Source organism: Bos javanicus, chromosome 21 (genome assembly GCF_032452875.1).
Source record: "Bos javanicus breed banteng chromosome 21, ARS-OSU_banteng_1.0, whole genome shotgun sequence".
NCBI lineage: Eukaryota > Metazoa > Chordata > Mammalia > Artiodactyla > Bovidae > Bos > Bos javanicus.
The window spans coordinates 65,138,142-65,150,727 of NC_083888.1; the positions used below are offsets into that span (position 1 = coordinate 65,138,142).

General features: G+C 37.3%; 1 long non-coding RNA gene, 8 other non-coding genes and 2 pseudogenes across 19 annotated transcripts in view; all 11 read left to right on the top strand.

Annotated features, from left to right (window-relative positions):
- Window positions 1-12,586, top strand: part of LOC133234599 (uncharacterized) — a 41,820-nt gene that overhangs the window by 9,759 nt on the left and 19,475 nt on the right. For 8 of the 11 annotated variants that reach the window (XR_009732197.1, XR_009732203.1, XR_009732206.1 and 5 more), the window contains one exon: window positions 112-2,908. This is a non-coding gene — a long non-coding RNA (uncharacterized LOC133234599). Of the gene's footprint in view, window positions 1-111; window positions 2,909-5,432; window positions 5,519-6,564; window positions 12,093-12,586 lie in introns of those variants that run through there. The other 3 variants (XR_009732200.1, XR_009732199.1, XR_009732201.1) reach the window with 2 other exon arrangements.
- On the top strand, window positions 1,151-1,218 carry LOC133234815 (small nucleolar RNA SNORD113/SNORD114 family; annotated as a pseudogene).
- On the top strand, window positions 2,067-2,138 carry LOC133234809 (small nucleolar RNA SNORD113/SNORD114 family). Its single transcript, XR_009732310.1, has one exon. It is a non-coding gene; the product is annotated as a small nucleolar RNA SNORD113/SNORD114 family (small nucleolar RNA).
- On the top strand, window positions 3,544-3,613 carry LOC133234822 (small nucleolar RNA SNORD113/SNORD114 family). Its single transcript, XR_009732319.1, has one exon. It is a non-coding gene; the product is annotated as a small nucleolar RNA SNORD113/SNORD114 family (small nucleolar RNA).
- LOC133234783 (small nucleolar RNA SNORD113/SNORD114 family) lies at window positions 6,345-6,419 on the top strand. Its single transcript, XR_009732287.1, has one exon. It is a non-coding gene; the product is annotated as a small nucleolar RNA SNORD113/SNORD114 family (small nucleolar RNA).
- On the top strand, window positions 7,931-8,002 carry LOC133234804 (small nucleolar RNA SNORD113/SNORD114 family). Its single transcript, XR_009732305.1, has one exon. It is a non-coding gene; the product is annotated as a small nucleolar RNA SNORD113/SNORD114 family (small nucleolar RNA).
- LOC133234808 (small nucleolar RNA SNORD113/SNORD114 family) lies at window positions 8,215-8,286 on the top strand. Its single transcript, XR_009732309.1, has one exon. It is a non-coding gene; the product is annotated as a small nucleolar RNA SNORD113/SNORD114 family (small nucleolar RNA).
- LOC133234806 (small nucleolar RNA SNORD113/SNORD114 family) lies at window positions 9,356-9,427 on the top strand. The gene has a single exon (XR_009732307.1). It is a non-coding gene; the product is annotated as a small nucleolar RNA SNORD113/SNORD114 family (small nucleolar RNA).
- Window positions 10,516-10,591, top strand: LOC133234820 (small nucleolar RNA SNORD113/SNORD114 family; annotated as a pseudogene).
- Window positions 11,152-11,224, top strand: LOC133234814 (small nucleolar RNA SNORD113/SNORD114 family). Its single transcript, XR_009732314.1, has one exon. It is a non-coding gene; the product is annotated as a small nucleolar RNA SNORD113/SNORD114 family (small nucleolar RNA).
- LOC133234794 (small nucleolar RNA SNORD113/SNORD114 family) lies at window positions 12,409-12,482 on the top strand. Its single transcript, XR_009732296.1, has one exon. It is a non-coding gene; the product is annotated as a small nucleolar RNA SNORD113/SNORD114 family (small nucleolar RNA).

Consider the following 12,586-nt stretch of genomic DNA (forward strand, 5'->3'; position numbering starts at 1 on the left):
AAATGGAGCAGTGATGATGACAGCCTGACTATGGATGATGTAAACAAGAGTCTGGTACTCTGAGGACAAAATCCATACTCCTTTTCTTTGTTTATTTCTTCCTGTGCACAGGTGTTTACAATGTACAAAGTTCAAGTTCCTGGACTGAGTTTAAAAATCATTACTGTATCAATGAAAGCACTATTAAAGATATATAGATAATAGATGAATGAAAACAGTGAATTATTATCTAATTATGAACATATATGATGAAACAAGAGATATTAAAAACTGCCAACATTGATGTCCATTTTGAAATGGGTGGGTCAAGGGTGTCACCTCTCTGGCCAAGTATCAGACAGACCTGAACTCTTCAGAGCTGACTTTATTATTCTGAGTCAGTCTCACATTTAAAGTTATTCTTTCCGTTAAGAGAAAACCATGTCTGCATTCTAAAAAAGTGATAAATTCCTAAATGACTGGTTAAACGAAAAGCAGATGAAGAGTCAGTGGTGATAAATTTTTTTCTTTTCTTCTCATTGATCATGCTCTCTGTTGTTCAAAATGGACACATCCACACTTGGAGTCTCTTGTAACGCACCTTACGGTTGTATCTCTATGTTAGGAGCGCAGAGTCCAGTGTGAATAATGGTCAAATTTCTCATCATAGTTTCAGTGACTTTTTCCCTCTGTGTATACAGTGTATTATTTGAATTTCCATGTACAATAACCAAAGGGCAGTGCAGCTCAGTGATAAGTATAGAACTTTATGAAACATGAATTGATTAACTCATAGATGAATAACAGCATATCATTTATTGGGATTAGCACATGTACACTACTGATGCTAGATATAAAACAGTTAAATCATGAGAACCTGCTGTATAGCACAGGGAACTCTACTCAGTGCTCTGTGATGGCCTAAATGGGAAGGAAATGAAAAACAGAGGGGGTATATGTGTGCATACAGTTGATTCACGCTGCCACACAGTTGAAACTAACACACTATTGTAGACCAATTATACTCCAATGAATCAACATATATTCAATATAAAAATATTAGTGAATTATAAAAAATTAAAATGAGTACACTGCTGTGAGAATGGTTAGTCAATAAATAGATTAGTCAATGAGCAAATAGAGATACACAGGAAATCGAGGGCTCAGTCACTGGGCCAGTGATGATCATGAAAAGAAGATCATGAACAGTGAAAACATGTCTGAAACTCTGAGGTCCAACACAGAACATAAGTAATCTGTTCCCTGTGTGAAATTATTTCTATAGACACATGTCAGAAATGTAAAAATGTATATTTGTGTATTGATTTCATAGACTTACATTTGTTATTACTAACGGATCTGTGATGGTGGAAGCATTAAGCAAATATAAATATATAAGGAAAAATAGGATGAAGCATTGTCCATACTGGAATTTTGTGAGACAATAGATACTATTAATACACATTGGAAAAACTGATGCCCACGAAATAAATGAGTGAGAGTTACCTATTTGACCCAGATTGGCTAGAAATGCATATCTAAGAGTCAGTTTAGTTATTCTGCCTCCAACTAAAGATTGAACTTTCACTTGTAACAAAATAAAAAATACTGAGAGAAAGAAAAAAGAGTAACTACCTGACTAAATGAAATATGGAAAATAAGGATTAATGGCAATTAGGTATGAATATTTTTTCATCTTTGTTCTATACTCCTCAGAATGAACCAGTAGAGATGATTTAGCGTATTTCATGAGCATGAGCTCTATGGTTGCCTCTGAACAGGAGGAGGATGAAGGTTAACGCGAGTGATAGTTGAAATTTTTCTCGGTTTGTTATTTTATTAACATAATGCAATGTGTTATTAATAAATGTGGAATATAATAAGGCATCACATTTGAGTGTTGAGTATGGATATATGAACCATATAGAAAGTTGAGAGTATTAATGAGATATATATTAAAGTAAGAATAATTCTAGGTTCATCCAGGCAATTTTTGTGTTTTTAATTGTACTGCTAACACTATTAGTGAATTTGTGGCTTATACAATAAAGAGATAGAAGTACACATAGGAAAAAGAGCGATAATATTGGATCAGTGATGACTACCCGTGGTGTATGAGTCGTGTACGGTAAATATGTGTCTGAAACCCTGAGGCTTGTTGTCCTATTTGAAATGACCTTATAGGCAGTGGTTAGAAATATACCAAGATCTTTGTTTTGGTTTTTATGATCACGGCAGTTCAGTTCAGTTCAGTGGTTCAGGCATGTCTGACTCTTTGCGACCACATGGACAGTGGAAGCATGCCAGGCATCCCTGTCCATCACCAACTCCCAGAGCCTACTCAAACTCATATCCTTTGCGTCAGTGATACCATCCAGCCATCTCATCCTCTGTTGTCCCCTTCTCCTGCCTTCAATGTTCCCCAGCATCAGTCTTTTCCAGTGAGTCAGTTCTTCGCATCAGGCGGCCAAGTATTGGAGCTTCAGCTTCAGCATCAGTCCTTCCAATGAATATTCAGGACTGATCGCCTTTAGGATGGACTGGTTGGATCTCCTTGCAGTCCAAGGGACTCTCAAGAGTCTTCTTCAACACCACAGTTCAAAAGCATCAATTCTTCGGCACTCAGCTTTCTATATGGTCCAACTCTCACATCCATACATGGCTGCAGAAAAATCATAGCTTTGACTAGATGGACCTTTATCAGCAATGTAATGTTTCTGCTTTTTAATATGCTCTCTAGGTTGGTCATAACTTTTCTTCCATGTATTTCTGTTTTTATAATTGAATGCATGAAATAGTCAATATAAAAATGTGTAAAATTAAAAAAGATGAATGTGAAGCCTTTTTCAATTACAAAAATGTGGTTAGGCAAAAATTAGTATCATGTAGTAATACATTAATATATATTGAAAATACTGATACCCATCAAGATGTAGTATTAGGGTGTCATCTCTTTGCCCAAGGATGATATAGAAAGTGACAGGTGTTAGGTAATGACTGGGTCAGTTCCAACTTTGACAATAAGTTCCTCAGTTACTAATTATATGTCAGTCAATGCCTCAGTTACTGAGCAAATGAACAGTGGGATATTTGGATCACAGGAGAGAATAGCTCAGTATTTTCATCGCCTTGTCTGCTTGTTATTCTGCAGGTGGATGTTGCTGCTGCCTCAGCTTCTGCTGTGCGTGGTAGTCACACCACCTCTGCGTCAGGAAGGAGCTTAAGGTGAACAGTGCTCAAGGCTGTTGTCGTGGATTGGGTGATTTGTCTGAGGATACTTACGGTATTATTTAAAAAGTATTCAATTAATCAAAAGTTACTCAGAGTTCAGTGATAAATACGATAAGAAGGATTATTTTGAATAATTGGTAATGGCCAGGATTGAGCTCCAAAATTAGAAGAGAAAGGACCTTCTTGGGAAATGATTCTGTAAACCAAGGTTATGGATATTCAAGGGTTTTATTCTTGGGATGTTTAGTGAATCATATATTCTTTTTATTAATGCCAATTAACAATGATTTAATCAATACAAATATAGAAATAAGGGAGAAAGAGACTCAGTGTCGGACCAGTGATGTTTGTGATGGGAAGAGCCCTGAACAGTGAAAACTGTGTTTGAAACTCTGAGGTCCAATCCAGAACATTGGTAGTGTCTTCCTTCGGGTGAAATTGTTTCTATCTAGAGAGATACCAGGAATATAAGTCGATTATATTCTTACATTGATTTCATAGACTTTGATTTGTTATAATTAAGAGAGTCGATTATATTCTTACATTGATTTCATAGACTTTGATTTGTTATAATTAAGAGATCTGCGATGGAGCCATTAAGCAAATATAACTATATATAAGGAAAACTAAGGTAAAGCTTTGTCAAAGATGAACATACTGAGTGAGGCAAAAGATACCATAATGAACATTGAAGTTCCTGAGTCCCATTAAATAAATGGTTGAGGGTCACCTCTTTGACCAAGGTTAGATAGAAATGCATAAGAGGCAGTTTAATTGTTTTGCCGCAGACTTAAAGATTGAGTTTTTCCTTTCAACAAGATAAAAAAATAGATAGCAAAAGGAAAAGTAACAAATACTTAAATACTGAGAAAATAAACCATAGAAAACAAGGGTCAGCGGTTATTAGGTCTCAGTGTTTTTATCAGCTGTGTCCTGTCCTGTTTAGAATGAAGGCAATTCAGGTGATTTAGCATCTGCCACGGACAAGTGAGCCTGCCGTTTGCTCTGTTTAATAAGAGCATGGAGATTAATATGAGTGATAGTTGAGGATCTCTGTTTTTTTATTAGATTAATTTACTGTATTATTAAGAAATATGGTATAAAATTAAGAAGGCACGTGCTTTTCAGTGTTGAGCATTGATATATCCAAACCGTTTAAAGCACGTATGAAAAACAATCTGTTAGAGAAAGATATATTTAAGTAAGAATTATTCTATACACGTTAAGACTTTTTTAAAATTGTACTGCTAAAAATATTGAATGTTTATTTAATCAATACAAGTAGAAATAAAGGTAGGAAAATAGGAACAATGTTGGATCTGTGAGTGATATATGGTGAATACTTATCTGGAATTCTGAGATGCAGTATTCAAGTAATCTAATCCATTCTCAACTTGAGAAGGCATCCTATAGGGAGATGTCAGGGATAAATGAGGGGCTTATCTGTGGTCTTTGTGTTCATGAATTTTCGTTGTATTATTATAATTGGAAAATGAGAGAATCCATAAATATATAATTAAAAATAAAGATGGATGAAATGAAGCAATTTCCAATTACTGAAATACGTGGTGAGCCATGAAATACTATTAATATACCAAGGACACCCTGAATTTCAATCACTAATGAACGGCACACGGCTGTTACCACTAAGGTTAAGGTCGAGGGGGACAGAATCAGTGATCAGAGAGGTGTATGCATGGAAGTTTCCAGGCAAGAATACTGGAATGGGTTGCCATTTCCTACTCCAGGGGATCCTCCTGACCCCAGGGATTGAACCCACGTCTCTTGCGTCTCCCACACTAGTAAGTGGATTCTTTATCACTTTGTCACCTGGGAAGCTCCTAGTCACTAGCGAAAATCACTCAGTCGTGTACGACTCTGTGACCCCATGGACTATACAGTCCGTGGAATTCTCCTGACCAGAATGCTGGAGTGGGTAGCCTTTCCCTTCTCCAGGGGATCTTCCCAACTCAGGGACTGAACCCAGGTCTCCTGCATAGCACACGGATTCTTTACCAGCTGAGCTACAAGGGAAGCCCGTGAAGCTCCTAGTCAGCCTTTATGTTCTGGCTCAGTGGTAATATCAAAATGGTTCATCGTCAAAAGGTTCTCTATGTACCCTGAGTTAAGGATAGCTTGAATAACACTGTGAGTGTGGAAACAAGAAGCAGTGGAGAGTGTCTTTACCACATTGATGGTCCATCTTGCTTTATACCCCTCAGAGTGGATGCATGGGACCTGAAGGAAGGATTCTTTCTGGAGCACCAGCCCATGATGGCATCTTTGTTGTAGGAGCCAGGAGACCTATGTGAGCATCATCTCATTCCTAGTCTGGGGTTGGATGATTTCTCTAAAACTAATGACTGCACTAATCTCATGGGTGACAAAAAATGAAAGAAGGTAACTTTTATCCCAAAGAACTGATTACTTCAGTTCAGTCGCTCAGTCATGTCTGACTTGTTGCGACCCCATGGACTGCAGCATGCCAGGCTTCCTTGTCCATCCCCAATTCCTGGAGCTTGCTCAAAGTCATGTCCATTGAGGCGGTGATGCCAAGGAGCTGATAGGAAGCTAAAGTGAAAGAAAGTGAAAGTGAAGTCGCTCAGTCGTGTCCAACTCTTTGCAACCCCATGGACGGTATCCCACCAGGCTCCTCCATCCATGGGATTCTCCAGGCAAGAGTACTGGAATGGGTTGCCATTTCCTTCTCCAGGGCATCTTCCTGACCCAGGGATTGAACCCAGGTCTCCTGCATTGTAGGCAGATGCTTTACTGTCTGAGCCAAGGAAGCTAAAAGCTGATAATAAATTTAAGAGAGTTATAATGATGTGAGTCCCTTGGACTGCAAAGAGATCCAACCTAGATCCAGTCCATCCTAAAGGAAATCAGTCCTGAATATTCGTTGGAAGGACTGATGCTGAAGCTCCAATACTTTGGCCGCCTGATGCAAAGAACTGACTCATTAGAGAAGACCCTGATGCTGGAAAAGATTGAAGGCAGGAGAAGGGGATGACAGAGGATGAGATGGTTGGATGGCATCACCGACTCAATGGACATGAGTTTGAGTAGGCTCTGTGCTGCAGTCCATGGAGTAGCAAAGAGCCAATATCGAATGAAGAGGAAGTTATCGTTTGTGGATCAGTGATGATCAATACCAGTATATGAGTCATGGATGATGAATAATATGTGTCTGGAACTCTGAGGTCCAAAATGAAAGAAATGTAGTCTTTCTCTTCATGCATTTTCATTGATTATGGTAAGTGAACCATTAAAAACATCAATAAACATGCCTTCAGGTCAATGGAGAGAAAGTTTCCATATCTGGGATCACCTTCTCTCCTTATTACTTTTCAGAGTAGAAGCTTAAGGTGACTTCAGCCTCCATGGTGATCAAGGTCATGAGCTTCAGATTGCTGTGGGACAGAGATCAGGTGAGTAATGGCCAGGGTTCTGGTCTGGTTTGGGAACTTGTTTTCAGTGTTTTTGTTGTATTTTCAAAAGCAATAGATAGAAGCAAAAGATTAATGTGGCCCAATAATGTGTATGATATATAACCTTATATTGATTAACTGATAATATATAGCAGTGATATTTATTAATGAAAGGTATAATCTATCTCGATGTTAATTAGAAGTAGGGGTATTGAAGTGTCTTTTTCTTTGTTTTTTTTTTTTACTAATCATGTATTATTTTCAATGAAAGAGGATTTAATCAAAATAAATAGATAAATGAATGAACTAAAACTGGGTCTCAGATGTACCAATGATGATTAGCAGGTGAGTCATGGACAACAAATGATAAAGGTCTGGGACCCTGAGGCCCAGTCCATTCCTCACTCCATTCCTTTATTTTTTCCTGTAGGCAGATGTTAGGAATGTTTAAAGTTCAAGTTCTAAGACTGAGTTTTAAAATTATTAATAGATCATTGAGAGTACCATTAATGATACAGATAAAAGATGAAGAAGAACAGATATATTAGTGTCTAACTGTGAACATAGATGGTGAGGAAAGAAATAGTAATAAAAATTCCCAATTCTAATGACCATTAAGAATTATGTCACCCTTTTGGCTAAGATTCAGATCAGCTCAGTTCACTCAGGCGTGTCTGACTCTTTGTGACCCCGTGGACTGCAGCACCAGGCCTCCCTGCCCATCACCAACTCCCAGAGCTTACTCAAACTCATGTCCATTGACTCGGTGATGCCATCCAACCATCTCACGGTCTGTCGTCCCCTTCTCCTCCCGCCTTCAGTCTTTCCCAGCATCAGGGTCTTTTCCAGTGAGTCAGTTCGGCTGATTAAGCATTATTCCATGGGGCTGCGCCTTATGATTGCACCTCTGTGTTAGATACACAGAGACCAATGCGAGTAAGAGTTTTTTTTGTCTCGGTTTTGTTCATTTCTCTTTGTTGGTTTGTGCATGTGTGTGTGTATGTGTGTGTATTCAGTGCGTTGGCTGAATGCTCCACGTAGAATAACAGAAGGCCAAGTCTAGCCCAGTGATAACTGTTGAAATTTATGATACATCAATTGATTACTACATAGGTGAAAAACAGCATCTAATTTAAAAGAGATACATTGTTGTAAGAATGATCTATTTACACCATAGGAATATCATGACTTTTCTAGAGTTTTGTGAATAATAGGATTTTTAAATTATTACTAGTGAATTACTGAGTTAGTCAAGAAACAGAATTGAACAAAGAGTGGAGTCTCAGTCGTGGACCAATGATGATGATCGTTTCGGGAAGAGTCCTAAACGATGAAAACATGGCTAGAACTCTGAGGTCCATGATACATAAGTACTATTTTCCCTCTGATGAGAAACTGTTTCTTTTGTGAGATTTCAGGAATATAAAGAGATTATATTCTTATATTAAAGTGTTAAAGTAAGAATAATTCTGTATGTATCATCTCTTTTAAAAAAAATTGTGCTGATAAAATTATTAGTGTATTTGTGATTCATAAATTAAACAGAAATGTATTTGAATGAAATGGACAGTAATGGATCGATGGTGACTCCCTGAGGTGTACGAGTTGTGTGCGATGAATGTGAGTCTGGAACTCTGAGGTTTGATGCAAATGAAATCAAGTCCACTGACGTGTGTGAAGTGACCTTTTAGTCAGTGGTTAGGAATATACAAAGATATTTATTTTGGTTATTATCAACATGTACTTTTTTCTATTTTTATAATTGGATCATGAAATAATCAATATACAAATGTATAAGATAAAAATGATGACTGTAGCCTTTTCAATTATAAAAATATGTGGTTAGGTAAAAATTACTATTATATATATATTGAAAAGACTGATAATAGGAAAGATATGTTATGAGGGTATTACCTCTTTGGCTAAGGGTGATCTAGAAAGTGACAGGTATTAGTCACTGGCTTAGAAATTGATTTTCCAAGGGGAAAAACAAATGCGAGCATAATTTAGTTAATGCCTCAGCTACTGTGGAAATGAATAGTCAGATTCTTGGATCAGTGGAAAGTATATCTAAGTAGTTTTACCACCTTGTGTGTTCGTTATTTTGTAGGACGGATGTTCCTGATACTTCAGCTTTTGCTGTGCTCAGTTGTCACACCAACTGTGATAGGGAGGAGAATAAGGTGAACGATGGGCAGGGCTGTCATCTTAGATTGGGCAATTTGTCTGAGGGTCCTCATGGTGTTGTTAAAAAGTATTAAATTAATCAAAAAATTACCATAGTTCAATGATAAATAATCAAGAATGATTATTTCAAATAATTGATAATGGGCAGAATAGAGGTCGAAAATTGGTTGAGAAGACTGATCCTGTAAACTGAGGTTAGGGGTATTGAAGGGTGTCATTCTTGGGATACTTATTTTTATTATCACAATTATTATTTTTATTATTATTAAACTATTACCATTATTAAATTGAGAAGGAAATGGCAACCCACTCCAGTTTTCTTGCCTAGAGTATCCCATGGACAGAGGAGCCTAGTGGACTGCAATCCATGGGGTTGAAAAGAGTCAGACATGAGTGAGTGACTAACACAACAACCATTATTATATACTTATTATTCTTATTGACTCGATGATTAATATATATTACCATTTATTCAATGATTTAATGAAAACAAATATAGAAATGAGCAAAGAAAAGAGACTTAATCGTGGACCAGTGATGATGATCGTGATGGGAAGAGTCCTAAATGATGAAAACATGTCTCAGACTCTGAGGTCCAACCCAGAATGTCAGTAGTCTCTTCCTTCTGGTGAAATTGTTTCTGTAGAGATATCAGGAACATAGGTAAGTTATATTCTTCTTTTGATTTCATAGACTTAAATTTGTTACTATTAATGGATCTCTGAAGAACCATTAAGCAAATGTAAGAAAGTGAAGCACTGTCCACATAGGAGCATATTGAGTGAGACAAAAGGTACCATAATAAACTCTGAAAACACTGAATCATATTCAATAAATGAGTGAGGGTCACGTCTTTGACCAAGGTTAGATAGAAATGCATGAAAGTGAGAATATTAGTCACTCAGTCATGTCCGACTCTTTGTGACCCCAGAGACTGTAGCCCACCAGGCTTTTCTGTCTTTGGGGTTCTCCAGGCAAGACTACTGGAGTGGGTTGCCACTTCCTTCCCCGGGGGATCTTCCTGAGCCAGGGGTTGAACTTGGGTCTCCTGCGTTGCAGGCAGACTCTTTACCGACTGAGCCACCAGGGAAGACCTAGAAATGCACAAGAGACAGTTTAGGAGTTTTGCTTCAAACTAAAGATTGAGTTTTTTGTTTTAACAAGATTAAAGGAATGTGAAGAAAGGAAAAGTAATACATTCCTAAATACTGAGCAAACAAAGTATAGAAAACAAGAACCACTGGTTATTAGGTGTCAATACTTTTATTATCATCTGTGCTCTGTACTCCTCAGAAAGAAGCCAGCACAAATGGTTTAGCATCTTCAAGGACAGAGGCTCTGGGGTCACCTCTCTATAATAGGAAGGTGGAGATTAATGGGAGTAGTAGTTGAAGTTCTCTGTTTTTTTTTTTTTATTGAAGTAATTTACTGTATTATTATTGAATGTTGAATATAAGTAAAGAAGGCAGCTGCATCAGAGTGTTGCATATGGATATATGAGCTATTGTATTGATGAGTGTATATATGGAAAACAGTGTATTATTGAGGAAGATACATTAAAGTAATAATACTTCAGTGTACACCTGTATTGCTTTATTTTTTGAATTGTTCTTGCTAAATTTATTAGTGGATTTTTATTTAACCAATAAAGATACAGAAATATGTGCAGAAAAAGGGGGACCGGTGTTGGATCTATGATGATTTCTGGCCATCATCAATATGAATCATATACAATGAAAGTGTGTCTGGAACTAGAGGTCCAATATTGGATTAAGCTTGTCCATTCACAGCAGAGAAGATATTCTGTAGACAGATGTTGGAAAGAGTGCCTCATTTTATTATCATCTCCTTTGCGTTATTCTCCTCAGAATGGGTGCACTTAGGCGGGTGGAAGCATCTTCCACGGTTACACACTCTCTGGTTTCATTTGTGCTGTAGGTATGTTAAGACCATGTGAGTAATAGCCAGTGTTTTAGTTTGAGTGGATAGTTGGTAGTTCAGTCGCTCGGTCGTGTTCCACTCTTCACGACCCCATGCACTGCAGCTTGCCAGGCTTCCCTGCCCGTCACCAACTCCGGGAACTTGCTCAAACAATCAAAGAAGGGAAAATGCCATGTTAAGTATCAGATTGACATGAAATATCTCCTTTATTAATCTATAAATGTATCTTTGAGGTCAGTTTTGGAAACAGAGTTAGTCTCTGGAAAAGATTTTTGAGATAGACATTGCAGATATTTTAGTTTATTTTCATTTATGTGTATTTAGTAGCAAATTTATAAATAAACTCAAATATTTATGAGAATGAAAAATAAAAGGGTTTTCTTGGGCTAGTGATGATGACTTGTAGCAGATAAGTCTATATAATGAATAATATATGTCCTAATACTGAGGTCCAACAAAAACCTAGTGTATTTCTTTTCATTCATCCAAGAGATAGATGTTGGAGAAGGCAATGGCGCCCCACTCCAGTACTCTTGCCTGGAAAATGCATGGACGGAGGAGCCTGGTGGGCTGCAGTCCATGGGGTCGCTAAGAGTCGGACACGACTGAGCGACTTCCCTTTCACTTTTCACTTTCATGCATTGGAGAAGGAAATGGCAACCCACTCCAGTGTTCTTGCCTGGAGAATCCCAGGGTCGGGGGAGCCTAGTGGGCTGCCCTCTATGGGGTCGCACAGAGTTGGACACGACTGAAGTGACTTAGCAGCAGCAGAGATAGATGTTGAAATATACCCAGTACAGCTATTGTATTCATCGATTTATATTTATTATTGTTAAAAGATTAATTTTAGAACCAATAAAGAAATGTAAATAATAGGTAAAGAAAAAGGTAAAGAAATAATAAGTAAAAAGGGTGAAACCTTGTCTAACTATAAACAGGTGACGAGGCAAGAAATACTATTAATAAAATTGAAAATACTGAAACTCAGTCAGGAAAAAGTGGCTCACCAGTATATCTTTGACTAAATATTGTATCAATACAGATAGATAATTAAGTCACTTATAGTTTATGGATTTGCCTCATTGTTGTTCATTCTGTCAAGAGAAAAATAGATCCATTATGAATAATTTATAAATACTTCAATATGTGAGTAAATGAAATGTGCAAATCAAAGCTCGATGGGTATTGTACTTAAACCTTTTTTTTTTTATCATTGACTGTTTTGTTCTTTGCAGACCCTACACCCTCAAGCTGATTTAAGCAGTGGCACCGTGGCACTGACCTCTGTGTTTGCATCTCTGTGTTAGGAGCACAGAGACCAGTGTGAGTAAAAGTCAAAATCTTGTGTCCTTTCTGTGGTTTTTTTGAGAGCATTCTAATGTATTGTTGAAAAGTAACATATAATAAGAATCGCCAGCAGTAGCCCAGTGATAAATACTGAATTGACATGTAACAGAAAAACAAAGGGTATAAAGAAAGATACATTGTTATGAAAATGATTCTCTACATAGAATAGTGGTTTCGGGTTTTGTTTTCTTTTTGGTTTTTGCAAATAATTGAGTTTTTGAATTATTATTAGTAAATTAATGAACTCAGAAATAGACACCATAGAAGTGAATGAAGAAAGTAGGTACGACATTGGATCAATGATGGTTTTTCGGTGCGTGTATGAGTCGTATACGATGAATATGTGTCTGGAACTCTGAGGTACAATGCAAATGGAGACCCACTGCCTCTGTTCCAGGTAACCCTATAGACATCTTTCAGGAATATGTAAGTATCTTGTTTTATGTTCATATATTTTCTTTTTATGTTTA